At 44.5% G+C, this 12,298-nt stretch overlaps 1 long non-coding RNA gene across 1 annotated transcript in view; it reads left to right on the forward strand.

Moving 5' to 3' along the window:
- The window catches only part of LOC144479530 (uncharacterized), a 202,246-nt gene that overhangs the window by 96,206 nt on the left and 93,742 nt on the right, over positions 1 to 12,298 (forward strand). The window contains exon 3 of the long non-coding RNA XR_013495541.1: positions 10,960 to 11,049. This is a non-coding gene — a long non-coding RNA (uncharacterized LOC144479530). The remainder of the gene's footprint in view (positions 1 to 10,959; positions 11,050 to 12,298) is intronic.

Consider the following 12,298-nt stretch of genomic DNA (forward strand, 5'->3'; position numbering starts at 1 on the left):
CAGTGGTGTGGTGTTGCTTATGCCCTTCCTCCTTGAGACTGGGCTGGGCAGCAGCTCTTGGGTATCTGAAAGCAGAGAATTGGAAGGGGAGGGTCAGGGTAAGGAAGGGTGGGATGGCTTGGGAAGAAAGAGATGGATGGCCAACTCTGCTCTGGTCTCTTCCATTGTGATCAACTTTGTCCGGCAAGAGAGAAGAAAGAATATCAGTGATTATGTTGCACTGCAGCGAGGTGATGTTCCTGCCATAGCTGAAGGTATGTAGAAGCTGTGAGAGTGGATGTGGGTCTAGTGTCATTGGAAGGTCTCTGAGGGGGAGGTGGAGCAATTCAAATTGCAGGCTTGAGTCCCGGCTACTTGGGACAGCTGGCGGTTAAGTAACTGGATGCATTGAACAGCGTGAGAGGTTAGTGGCGTGGTGGGTAGAAAATGTCCTTTGAAAATGCATTCACTGACCTTGACCATCCCAATGAGGTCACCAAGCTTCACCCAGCCCTGTTGTCAGGTCCTTGGAGCCAGACAATGGGCATTGACCTCAATGGCCATTTCCTCCTCTTCCCCTTGGAGAGGGTTCATTTAGATGCTCCTGGTTCCCTCAGAAACTTGTTTTATTTTTCTCCTCCTGGTGGCCTCCATCACCACGGCTTCCAGTCCTGCAACTGGGAACCCTCTCTCTTCCCTGGTGCTCCATTTGTTCCACTTTGGTTTGAGCCAGTTACACCACTGGCAGACTGCAATGGCTTCTTTCGAAGGGATGCAGCTCCTCTTTAAGAGGGACAGGATGCCTTTAAGCGCTGCAGGTTAGTTGAAACACATGCATGCTGCTAGGCCTCTGTTGACTGTGCAGCCAGCCAGCAGCTATGGTTACTCTGGGCTGAATGCTACAAACATTCTAATGAGGAGGCAGCACGGAGTTTAAATATTGGGTGGCACAGTGGCACAGTGGTTAGCACTGCTGCCTCACAGCGCCAGGGACCCAGGTTCAATTCCTGGCTTGGGTCACTGTCTGTGTGGAGTCTGCACGTTCTCCCCGTGTCTGCATGGGTTTCCTCTGGGTGCTCCTGTTTCCTCCCACAGTCCGAAAGATGTGCTGGTTAGGTGCTTTGGGCATGCAAAATTCTCCCTCAGTGTACCCGAACAGGTGCCGAAGTGTGGCAACTAGGAGATTTTCACAATAACTTCATTGCAGTGTTAATGTAAGTCTACTAGTGACACTAGTAATAAACTTTAAAACTTTGACTACCTTAAAGGAGCTGGGCCTGGGAGATTGCAGCTCATGATTCCCACGACTGGGAAAAATGTGAAGAGACCAAATTTTGGCTCTTTTTTTTCCTTCTTGATCTCATTTACTCAAATGCAGAACTCCCGGAGCTCATGATCCTTAACCCGATTCCAAGGACTGTACGAGAAGATAACATAATCCCATGCTAACTATTCATAACACTTCAAAGACAGTGCTAGTATCACACTGGTACTTAGAGTAAAACTGAAACATTAAGCATTCATAATGCTTCTTTGTTTGGCTTGAAACCACAATTGTTTTTGACATTTATCTCCGATGCAAAGACTGTTTGTAACAAGACACAGCTTGTGTGCAAATGGAAATGAGTAGTATTCCACCGCTGACTGAAAGGTCATACAGGCCACTCTTCTGGTCATCAGAAAGATCCGGAATCTTGACAACGTTACAAATTTCCTTTTTGTACAGCAAGTGTCAGTCTTGGCTCTGTGGTAGTGTTCTTGCCTCATGAGCCATAAGATTGTTGGTTCAAGTATCCCTTCAGTGCAAAGTCTAGGCTTACACTAGTGTGAGAGTGCTCCACTGTTGGTGGTGCTGTCTTTTGGCTGAGATGGGCAGGCATGGTGGCACAGTGGTTAGCACTGCTGCCTCACAGCCCCAGGGAGTAGTGTTCGATTCCCAGCTTGGGTTACTGTCTGTGCGGAGTCTCCACATTCTCCCCGTGTCTGCATGGGTTTCCTCCGGGTGCTCCGGTTTCCTCCCACAGTCTGAAAGACGTGCTGGTTAGGTGCATTGGCCATGCTAAATTGTCCCTCAGTGTACCCGAACAGACGCCGGAGTGTGGCGACTCGGGGATTTTCACAGTAACTTCATTGCAGTGTTAAGTGTAAGCCTACTAGTGACATTAAATAAAATAAACCTTATAAAAACTTAATAGAATCCCTGCAGCGCAGAGAGATCATTCAGCCCATCAAGTCTGCATCAACTCTCCAACAGAACATCTTACCCAGGCTCTTTCCCCGTAACCCCATGTATTTATCCCACTAATTCCCCCTAACCTATATGCTAAGGGGCAGTTTAACATGGCCAATCAACCTAACCTGTACATCTTTGGAGATGTCAAACCACATTCGCCCCGTGTCTGCGTGGGTTTCCTCCAGTTTCCTCCCACAGCCAAATATGTGCGGGTTAGGTTGATTGGCCATGATAAATTGCCCCTTAATGTCAGAGGGATTAGGAAGGTAAATATGTGGGGTCACGGGGATAGGACAGAACCTGGGTGGGATCATTGTCGTGCAGGCTCGATGGGCCAAATGGCCTCCTTCTGCACTGTAGATTCTATGATCCAGGGCACTGTCTGCATTCTCGAGTGGATATAAACGATCCCATAGTTCTACCCCAAAAACAGCAGTCTGTACTCTTTGGCCAATATGTATCCCTCAACCAACATCGCTGAAAACAGTTTGTGGGATCTTACTGTGCACAAATTGACTGCTGCATTTCCAACATTGCAACATGTAACTACACTTTGAAATGTACTTCTTTGGCTGTGATGTACTATGGAATGTTTTGAGGTTGTGAAAGGCTCTACATAAATACAGTGTATTTCTTAATTAGTTCCCACATTAGCTTCTCATGAGGTGAGGTGAGGTAAATCATTGAAAACCAATTATATTTTCAGGCTGGAAGGAGTCCAAATGAAAACTTACGTTAGTCTAACATGACTTTTCTGTTTTATAAAGTAGTGCCAAGTTAATAAAAATCATAGAATCTCTGCGGTGCAGAAGGCCATTCAGCCCATCAAGCCTGCACCACAATCAAACCCAGACCCTATCCCCATAACCCCATGTATTTGCCCTGCTGATCCCCCTGATACTAAGGGGCAATTTAGCATGGTCAACCCACCTAACCTGCACAACCCACCTAACCTGCGGCACGGTAGCGCAGTGGTTAGCACTGCTGCTTCACAGCTCCTGGGTTCGATTCCCGGCTCGGGTCACTGTCTGTGTGGAGTTTGCACGTTCTCCTCGTGTCTGCGTGGGTTTTCTCCGGGTGCTCCGGTTTCCTCCCACAGTCCAAAGATGTGCGGGTTAGGTTGATTGGCCAGGTTAAAAATTGCCCCTTAGAGTCCTGAGATGCGTAGGTTAGAGGGATTAGCAGGTAAATATGTGGGGGTAGGGCCTGGGTGGGATTGTGGTCGGTGCAGACTCGATGGGCCGAATGGCCTCCTTCTGCACTGTAGGGTTTCTATGATTTCTATGATCTTTGGAGTGTGGGAGGAAATGAGAGCAACATATTGTAATACATCAACATTAAGAACTCAAACATGTTTTTTACATAGCACCCCCTAACATAATAACCTCAATCATACATTCAAATTCACTTTGCCTCATCCAAGGCGCTAATTATTCCACAATATATCCACGATAGAGCAATGTATTGTGGAATAATTCGTGCCTTGGATGAGGCGAGGTGAAGTTGAACGTACGATTGAGGTAAAAACTTTGATACCATAAGCACTTTATGCAACAAAAATACAAATTAAATTGAGACATCCTCAGATATCTATCTTCCAACACGCCTTGGATACTGAAAGCCAAGCATGTTTTCCTTGGAGAATGTGCTACAGATGCAAAGCAATCGATTTAAAACACCTCTCATCCTTAATTTTTAATGTGCATTTCAGTTCTGTTCACCCAAAGGAATGTGTATGGCAAGTTTCACCTCAAAGCCATTACTGGTCTGATGATATAGAATCCCTACAGTGCAGGAGGAGGCCATTCGGCCCATCAAGTCTGCACCGACCACAATCCCATCCAGGTCCTAATCCCGTAACCTCACATATTTACCCTGCTAATCCCCCTGACACTGGGGGGCAATTTACCACAGCCAATCAACCTAACCCGCACATCTTTGGACTGCGGGAGGAAACTGGAGCACCCGGAGGAAACCCACGCAGACACGGGGAGAACGTGCAAACTCTACACAGACAGTCACCTGAGGCTGGAATTGAACCCAGGTCCCTGGCGCTGTGAGGCGGCAGTGCTAACCACTGTGCCATCGTGCCTCCCTTGGCACAGTCTTCAGCAATTTCACAGAATTGTTACAGCGCAGAAGGGGCCATTTGACCCAGTAAGTCTGTACCGGCTCCTAAATGAGTAGTGTGACTTAGTGCCATTCCCCTGCCTTTTCCCCGTACCTCTGCACATTGTTTCTATTCAAATAATTACCTTATACCCTCTTGAATGCCTCAATTGAACATACTTCCACCACACTTCCAGGCAGTGCATTCCAGACCGGAATCACTCGCTGTATGAAAATGTTTTTCTCACATCACATTTGTTTCTTTTGGAAATCACTTTACATCTGTGTCCTTTCATTCTCAATCCTACAAGCAAGAACAGTTTCTCCCTATCTACTCTGTCCAGCCTCCTCATGATTTTGAACATCTCTATGAACAGCTCTATCAAATCTCCTCTTAGCCTTCTTCTCTCCAAGGAGAACAGTCCCGACCTCTCCAATCTCTCCTCACAACTGCAGTTTCTCATCTCTGGAACTATTTTTTGTAAACCTCTTTTGCATCTCTCCAATGCGTTCATGTCCTTCCTATAGTGTGGCACCCAGAACTATACACAATACCTCAGCTGAGGTCCAACTAGTGACCTATATAAGTTAAGCATATCCTCCTTGCTCTTGTACTCTATGCCCTTATTAACAAAGCCCAGAATATGCTTTATTAGCTGCTCCCTTCACCTGTCCTGCCACCTTCAATGACGCATGCACACTTACACCCAGGTCTCTCTGCTCCTGCACTCCCTTTAGAATTGTACCCCTTGTTTTATATTGTTTCTCCATGTTCTTCCTACTAAATTAATCACCTCACATTTCTCCGCATTGAACTTCATCCGCCACCTATCTGCCCACTTTACCAACTGTCCTCCTCACAGTTTACAATTCTTCCAATTTATCTGATGCCTCAAAGTAGAGGCAGAGGTAGAGAGATTTGTTCACGTTTTTGTCTCCTCCTTTCCCTTTGTCTCTCATTTCCTCAGTGGTAATTCACGAAGAGATGCCATTCTGTAGTCAGCAATGACACTCTGGTTGCATGCCCAGATGCCTGCTCATGCCAGGGGACCCTGGATAGTGAGTATCGGCATCACAATCACAGCCAAACACATCCTGCTTGTACCCAACATCCACACATGCACACATTTAGGGGAGTGGGAATTCTGTGTAGCTACTCATCTAACTGGAATGAATGTATTTAGATTAGGGGCCAATATATTGGGGAAAGACTGGGCTAAAAGCAAATTACTGCGGGTGCTGGAATCTGAAACAAAAACAGAAAATGCTGGAAAATCTCAGCAGGTCTGACAGCATCTGAGGAGAGAGAATAGAGCCAACGTTTCGAGTCAGGATGACCCTTCGTCAGAGCTCAAACAAAAGGCCATCCAGACTTGAAACGTTGGCTCTATTTTCTCTCCTCAGATGCTGTCAGACCTTCTGAGATTTTCCAGCATTTTCTGTTTTTGTTTGAGAAAGACTGGGCTGTTTGTTAGGTTCCTCTGGCAGGGATTGTTTATGAATTTGTGGGAGCTACACATTTTTCACTATCTCTAACTACACAGTAAGAAGTCTCACAACACCAGGTTGAAGGTTTATTTGGAATCACGAGCTTTCGGAGCGCTTATGAAGGAGCAGCCCTTTAGTATCCCAAGGTATGTAGGTTAGGGGGATAAGTGGGGTAAACATGTGGGCAGTGCTGGATTTAGACTTGGTGAGGCCCTGAGCTATATAAAGCTTGGAAGCCCCTTGTTAAAAGTTACACCAAAAGGTCTCACAAAGGTGCGTCCCAAAACAGGACCTTGGGTCGCCGCAAAAAAATTGAAAACATAATTATGCCTTTTAATTATTTAATAGCAAGGTATTTAAAGTGGAAGATACAAATTATTTTCAAATGAATGCATTTACTGATTACATATTTATCATTTGGCTGGCTTGATCTCTCTCATAGATTTTGGTAATTTTTTGAGTTGCTCTTCAAGCTGGTGCTTTCTTTTTCTTTTCTGGTATCCGCTCTTAAATGTTCTCTTCATTGTAAACCTTCTGAAATTTTGTGAGGCCCCTGCGGATTGTGAGGTCCTAAGCTGTAACTTGTTTAGCTTATGCCTAAATCCGGCACTGCACGTGGGATAGGGTGGGGACAGGTCTGGGTAAGATGCTCTGTCGGAGAGTCGGTGCAGACTCAATGGGCTGAAAGGCTTCTTTCTGCACCATAGGGATTCTATGAACTGTACAGCATGGAAGGAGACCGTTCGACCCATCCAGTCTGTCTTGGCTCTTTCGAAGAGCAATTCAGTTAGTCTCGCTCTTTCCCTACTTCCACGCAATGTTTTCTTCTTCAAGTCAGTTCTTCAAGGGGTCAGTTTAGGACAGAGTTGAGGAAGAACTTCTTCTCTCAGTGGGTGGTGAATCTCTGGAATTCTCTGCCCACTGAAGTGGTGGAGGCTACCTCGTTGAATATGTTTAAATCACGGATAGATGGATTCCTGATCGGTAAGGGAATTAGGGGTTATGGGGATCAGGTGCGTAAGTGGAACTGATCCACTTCAGATCAGCCATGATCTTATTGAATGGCGGGGCAGGCTCGAGGGGCTAGATGGCCTACTCCTGCTCCTATTTCTTATGTTCTTATGTTCTTAAGTATTTATCCAATTCCCTTTTGAAAGTTACAATTCAATCTACAGCCATACTCCAATCAAGCTGTGAATTCCACATTCAAACTATTTGTTTTGTCATCCCTGGTTCTTTTGCCAATGATGTGGAGATGCCGGCGTTGGACTGGGGTAAACACAGTAAGAAGTCCCACAACACCAGGTTAACACACTCTTTTGCCAATCACCTTCAATCCAAATCCTCTAGTTATTGATCCCTCAGTCACTGGAAAAGTTGCTCTTTATTTATCTTATCTAAACCCGACATGATTTTAAACACCTCTAGCAAAGCTCCTCTTAATCTCTCTTTCCTGGGGAGAATAATGTCAAATTCAGAGAGATTTGCTGCTTTGTTGAGACATTCTGGTCTGCAGCCAGCTATTTTAGAGAGGAATGTTGGTCGATTTTGCCTCCTCTACCTTTGGAATGCCTTCACATTTCTGACGATTAATTCAGCTCAGTTAAGGGATGAAACCTGGGACTTTTTGATCTGTATCATTCAGTAACATAATGTGTGACAATGAGGAGCTTGGAGCTTAGAGCAACACGGTGTAAATTCACTTGCAGGGGTGTTAGGGAGCTTGCTGTGTGTATATTGGCTGTTGCTTTTCCTGCATTACAACAGCAACTACAATTCAAGAATGCTGCATTGGCTATAACGCACTTTCCTAAGGCTATGGAAGATGCAATTTATTTTCAAGTTTTCTTTCTCTCTCTCTCTCTTTCCTTCTCTCTTTCTCTCTCTCTCTCCTTCTCTTTCTTTCTTTCTCTCTTTATTTCACTCTCTTTCTCTCTTTATTTCTCTCTCTTTCTCTTGCTCTCTTTCTCTATCTCTCTTTCTTTCTCCCTCCCTCTCTCTTTTCTCTCTCTTTCTCTCTCTCTTCTTCTCCTCCCTCTTTTCTTTGATTACAATAAAGGGTGGAGTAACTGCTTGCCTCAGTCCTACATACGAACGGCAGAAAATTGAAGGAAGCAATAGTGGAGCCAGAGGCCTCTGCTGAGGAATGTGATTTCTTAGCAATCATAAAGAGTAGCTTAAGAATATTAATACGGACTTACAAATCAAAAGATTTTTCTGCAGTGTTAAATAAGAGGTGAATGGTTATATTAAAGATCATCTAAAAGTAACATGGAGTTTGAGTTCAGATGTAGAGGAGTTGGACACTTTGAGGATCAGACTGACTAACAGAAACAAGGCAGTTATGTTCTAGACCATCACACCATACCGAGGATTTAGAAGGGGCACTTTTATGTTGAAATCAAGAGAAAGTGGAAGGAATGTGATGCAGTTTGTAGAGAAGGATTTCAAATTGTTTTGGATTAATTAGTAAGATTAGAATAGAAATAAGAAAAGTGAATTACTGTGTTTAGACGTGATCCTGGACTGTTTTGTGACTCAATTGGTGAAGGAATACACAAGGAGAAATCCTAACGATGTAGAAATGATGATCACAGTCAAAGTCAGCTAACAGGACATGATTCCAAAGATTGTGCGGGATACCACTCCCTGTAAAGGAACTGTATTTTCTTTTGGCTTTCAGGATCTCGACATGACCACATTTACTGCCCATCTTGAGTTGCTGCAAGAAGGCGTGAATGGGCCTTTACAACTGAGAGTGGTTTGCGCAGCCATGTCAAAATACATTAAGAATCACGTATACTAGACCAAGAAGGGTTCCCTTTTCTGTAGCACAATGGTTGGGTTTCCAGGACAAGCCACCAGCTTTCATTTCTTTCTCCTGGTACCACCCCACAAAGAATTAGGTTCAGGGAATTCAGTGGTTTGCCACAATGGGTCTCAAACTCACAATCTCTGGGTTGCTAGTCCGATATCATCATAGAAGGAGGCCATTTGGCCCATTGAGCTGTACTGACTGCATCCCACCTTATCCCCGTAACCCCACGTATTTATCCCATTAATCCCCCTAACCTACACATCTTGGGACACTAAAGGGCAATTTAGTATGGCCAATCCACCTAACCTGCAGATCTTTAGACTGAGGGAGAAAACCAGAGCACCCAGACGAAACCCACATTGAAGAGGGGAGAACATGCAAACTCCATACAGACAGTCACCTGAAGCCAGAATTGAACCCGGGTCCCTACTCTTGCAACTCGGCCAACGTTGTCTACCTGATACGCTGCAGGAAAGGATGTCCCGAGGCATGGTACATTGGGGAAACCATGCAGACGCTATGACAACGGATGAATGAACACCGCTCGACAATCACCAGGCAAGACTGTTCTCTTCCTGTGGGGGAGCACTTCAGCAGTCACGGGCATTCAGCCTCTGATCTTCAGGTAAGCGTTCTCCAAGGCGGCCTTCACGACACACGACAGCGCAGAGTCGCTGAGCAGAAACTGATAGCCAAGTTCCGCACACATGAGGACGGCCTAAACCGGGATGTTGGATTTGTGTCACATTATCAGTAACCCCCATAGCTTGCCTCCTGGACTTGCAGGCTGTCCTGTCTGGCGACAATACACATCTCTTTAACCTGTGCTTAATGCTCCCTCCACCCACATTGTCTGTACCTTTAAGATCTGGCTGGCTGTAGGGATTCGCATTCTAATTAGTATTCTGTAACTTGATTTTTGTGTCTCTGTGCCCTGTTTGAGAGCACATTTCCACTCTATCTGACGAAGGAGCAGCGCTCCAAAAGCTAATGGTGTTTGCTACCAAATAAACCTGTTGGACTTTAACCTGGTGTTGTTAAAACTCTTACTGTGTTCACCCCAGTCCAACGCCGACATCTCCACATCATAATCAGTATATTACCATATATTGTTAGCTTGGTATCGCTAGTTGGGAAAACATTTAAAGTATCCTAAAATAGGTATTAATGGAGTGGAAACCTGAAGGCAACCAGCATGGTTTTACAAGTGATTGACAAATTTACTAAAGTTCCCGATGGAGACAACTAACGATGGAACTCATTGGGTTTAATATAGACTTCAGCCCTCAAACAGGCGTCAGTCATTTATTCATATGCTAAGAATTTAATGCCTGTCTTAATTTGGGTTCTGGATGGCTATTCTTTTGCTGACACCAAGTTAGCGGATGGTGCACATCTGGGTAGTAATGAGTGTGCGCCTCCTACCTATCATTTTTCCCATTTAGCATTTGAAAAATGGACACAGTGTGGTCAACATTTAGTCTGATGGTTACCTGTTACAGGGTTGGTTCCTGCCTTTTTATCGACTGGCTGTGTTCTTGTTACTTGGTCGCAAAGCAAAGATGAAGTTCCTAAACTTGATCCGATATCTCAAATTGTAAATCTTCAAAATAAATAATGTAAGTCCTCTCCAGAGCCATTGCTTCCTTTAAAAGATGTGGGCTTTAAAAGCCGTGGTCAGCTGACCAAACAGACAATGTAATGCAAGGTGGATTGGACAAAGCAAAAGCATACTTGTGGGTTGGCTTTGAAGAAGGCATCATGGAATACTCATTTACAACTCTATAATGTTGAGTTTTTTGTACCCGTGCGCTGTCTGACGCTCACGTCTGCCAACTGCAGATGGGATGCACTCCGTCAGTTATTGGCCAGCTCACTGCTGCAATGACTCATGCTGTCAGCAGCTAAGCTCTTATTCTGGGATATTTTCATAAACAAGTGGCTTCCAGCTAAACTGAGCCGTTCTATATAAAGTTTTTAAACAAACTGAGAGGAAGGGGCCCCTTGATGCTTAGAATTGTCACTTCTGGCCAGCTCTAAAACTGAATAGAGGGCAAGTTAGGAGTACAACCATGTTCTAATTGTCTTTTCCACCATTGATGCGAAAAAAAAGCCTTAATAATTAATGTCCTAATACAAAGATACAGAAGCAAGTGGTTTTAAAAACAGACATCTGTTTAAAAGAACAAAGATTTTGTCTGATTCGCAAATCAGAAGTTTTGAGAAATCCCAAATATTGTGAATTCTAAAATCAGGCAGGTAGGAATCTTACTTATGCTTGATTTCTTGTCTGATATCTGGATTCAAATCTTTATTTTAACTTCACCTACAGGATGCGGATGTCACTGGCTGGACTTATCCCAGAGCATTTAAGAGTCAACCGCATTGCTGCGGATCTGGAGTCAAAAGTAGGCCAGACCAGGTAAGGACGGCAGATTTCCTCCCCTAAAGGGCATTAGTGAACCAACTGGGTTTTTATGACAATCAACAATAGTTTCATGGCCACCATTAGACTTTCTAATTCCAGATTTTTATTGAAGTTTCAAATATCACCATCCGCGCCGGTGGGATTTGAACCTGGGTCCCCAGACCTTGCCTGGAGTCTCTGGATTACTAATTCAGTGACAATAATACTATGCCACCTCCTACCCACCATTAAACTATCAGCAATGCCACACAAGATGGCAATGCTACAGAGAAGCCTACAGTCAAAATACTATCCTCATTCACAATGGCAGGAATGGGAAAATATCATTGTGGTACATAATTTGATTGTTCATGTGCCAGGCAACGTACTCCTGCTACTTATGACAGAATGCCTAGAGCTCACTAAAGGCAGAGCTGGTAACTGGTTGTGGTGGTATAGAGGCTGCGGGTTTGGAAGGTGCTGTTGAAAAATCCTTGGCGGGGTAGTGCAGAGCACTGGGTACACACTGCTGCCATGGTGCACCTGGATGTAAAAGGACTTTAAAGTTCCTGTCTGATGCCATATTTCACTAACAAGTTTTTAAAAATGTTAGTGAACATTTCAGTGAGAATAATGATGCCGGCAGCATTTCACATTGTATCATATCATTTATCTCCATCAAAATTTGACAGCAACAGAGATTGCACTTTGGGATTCCTCCTCCTACCTTTTGTGGTGTAAAAGTTACCAACTGATAGAAGATGGGATGGAATGCCTGAATGTTTGCACACTTTAGCACCCGCTCCTTTTCCGATTCTGTGCAAATAAGGCAGAGAGAGACTCCATAGACAGAGGATCGAGTGGATGTGGAGAAGATGTTTCCATGAGTAGGAGAGACTAGGATCCGAGGGCACAGCCCCTTTAGAACCGAGATGAGGAGGAATTTCTTCAGCCAGGGGGTGATGAATCTGTGGCATTCATTGTCGCAGAGGCTGTGGAGGCCAAGTCATTGCGAGTATTTAAAACAGAGATAGGTAGGTTCTTGATTGGTAAAGCGATCAAAGGTTACGGGGAAAAGGCAGGAGAATGGGATTGAGAAACATATCAGCCATGACCGAATGGTGGAGCAGACCCTAATTCCGCTCCTTTCTCTTATGGTCTTATGGTCCATTTAGTGGAGTGACAAGGCAATATTTCACATTTTCCATAATTTCCATCAGATCATGTTGTACCCCATATAAAATAGGTCAACGAGGTTGCGATG

This window comes from Mustelus asterias, chromosome 26 (genome assembly GCF_964213995.1).
Source record: "Mustelus asterias chromosome 26, sMusAst1.hap1.1, whole genome shotgun sequence".
NCBI classification, from domain to species: Eukaryota; Metazoa; Chordata; class Chondrichthyes; order Carcharhiniformes; family Triakidae; genus Mustelus; species Mustelus asterias.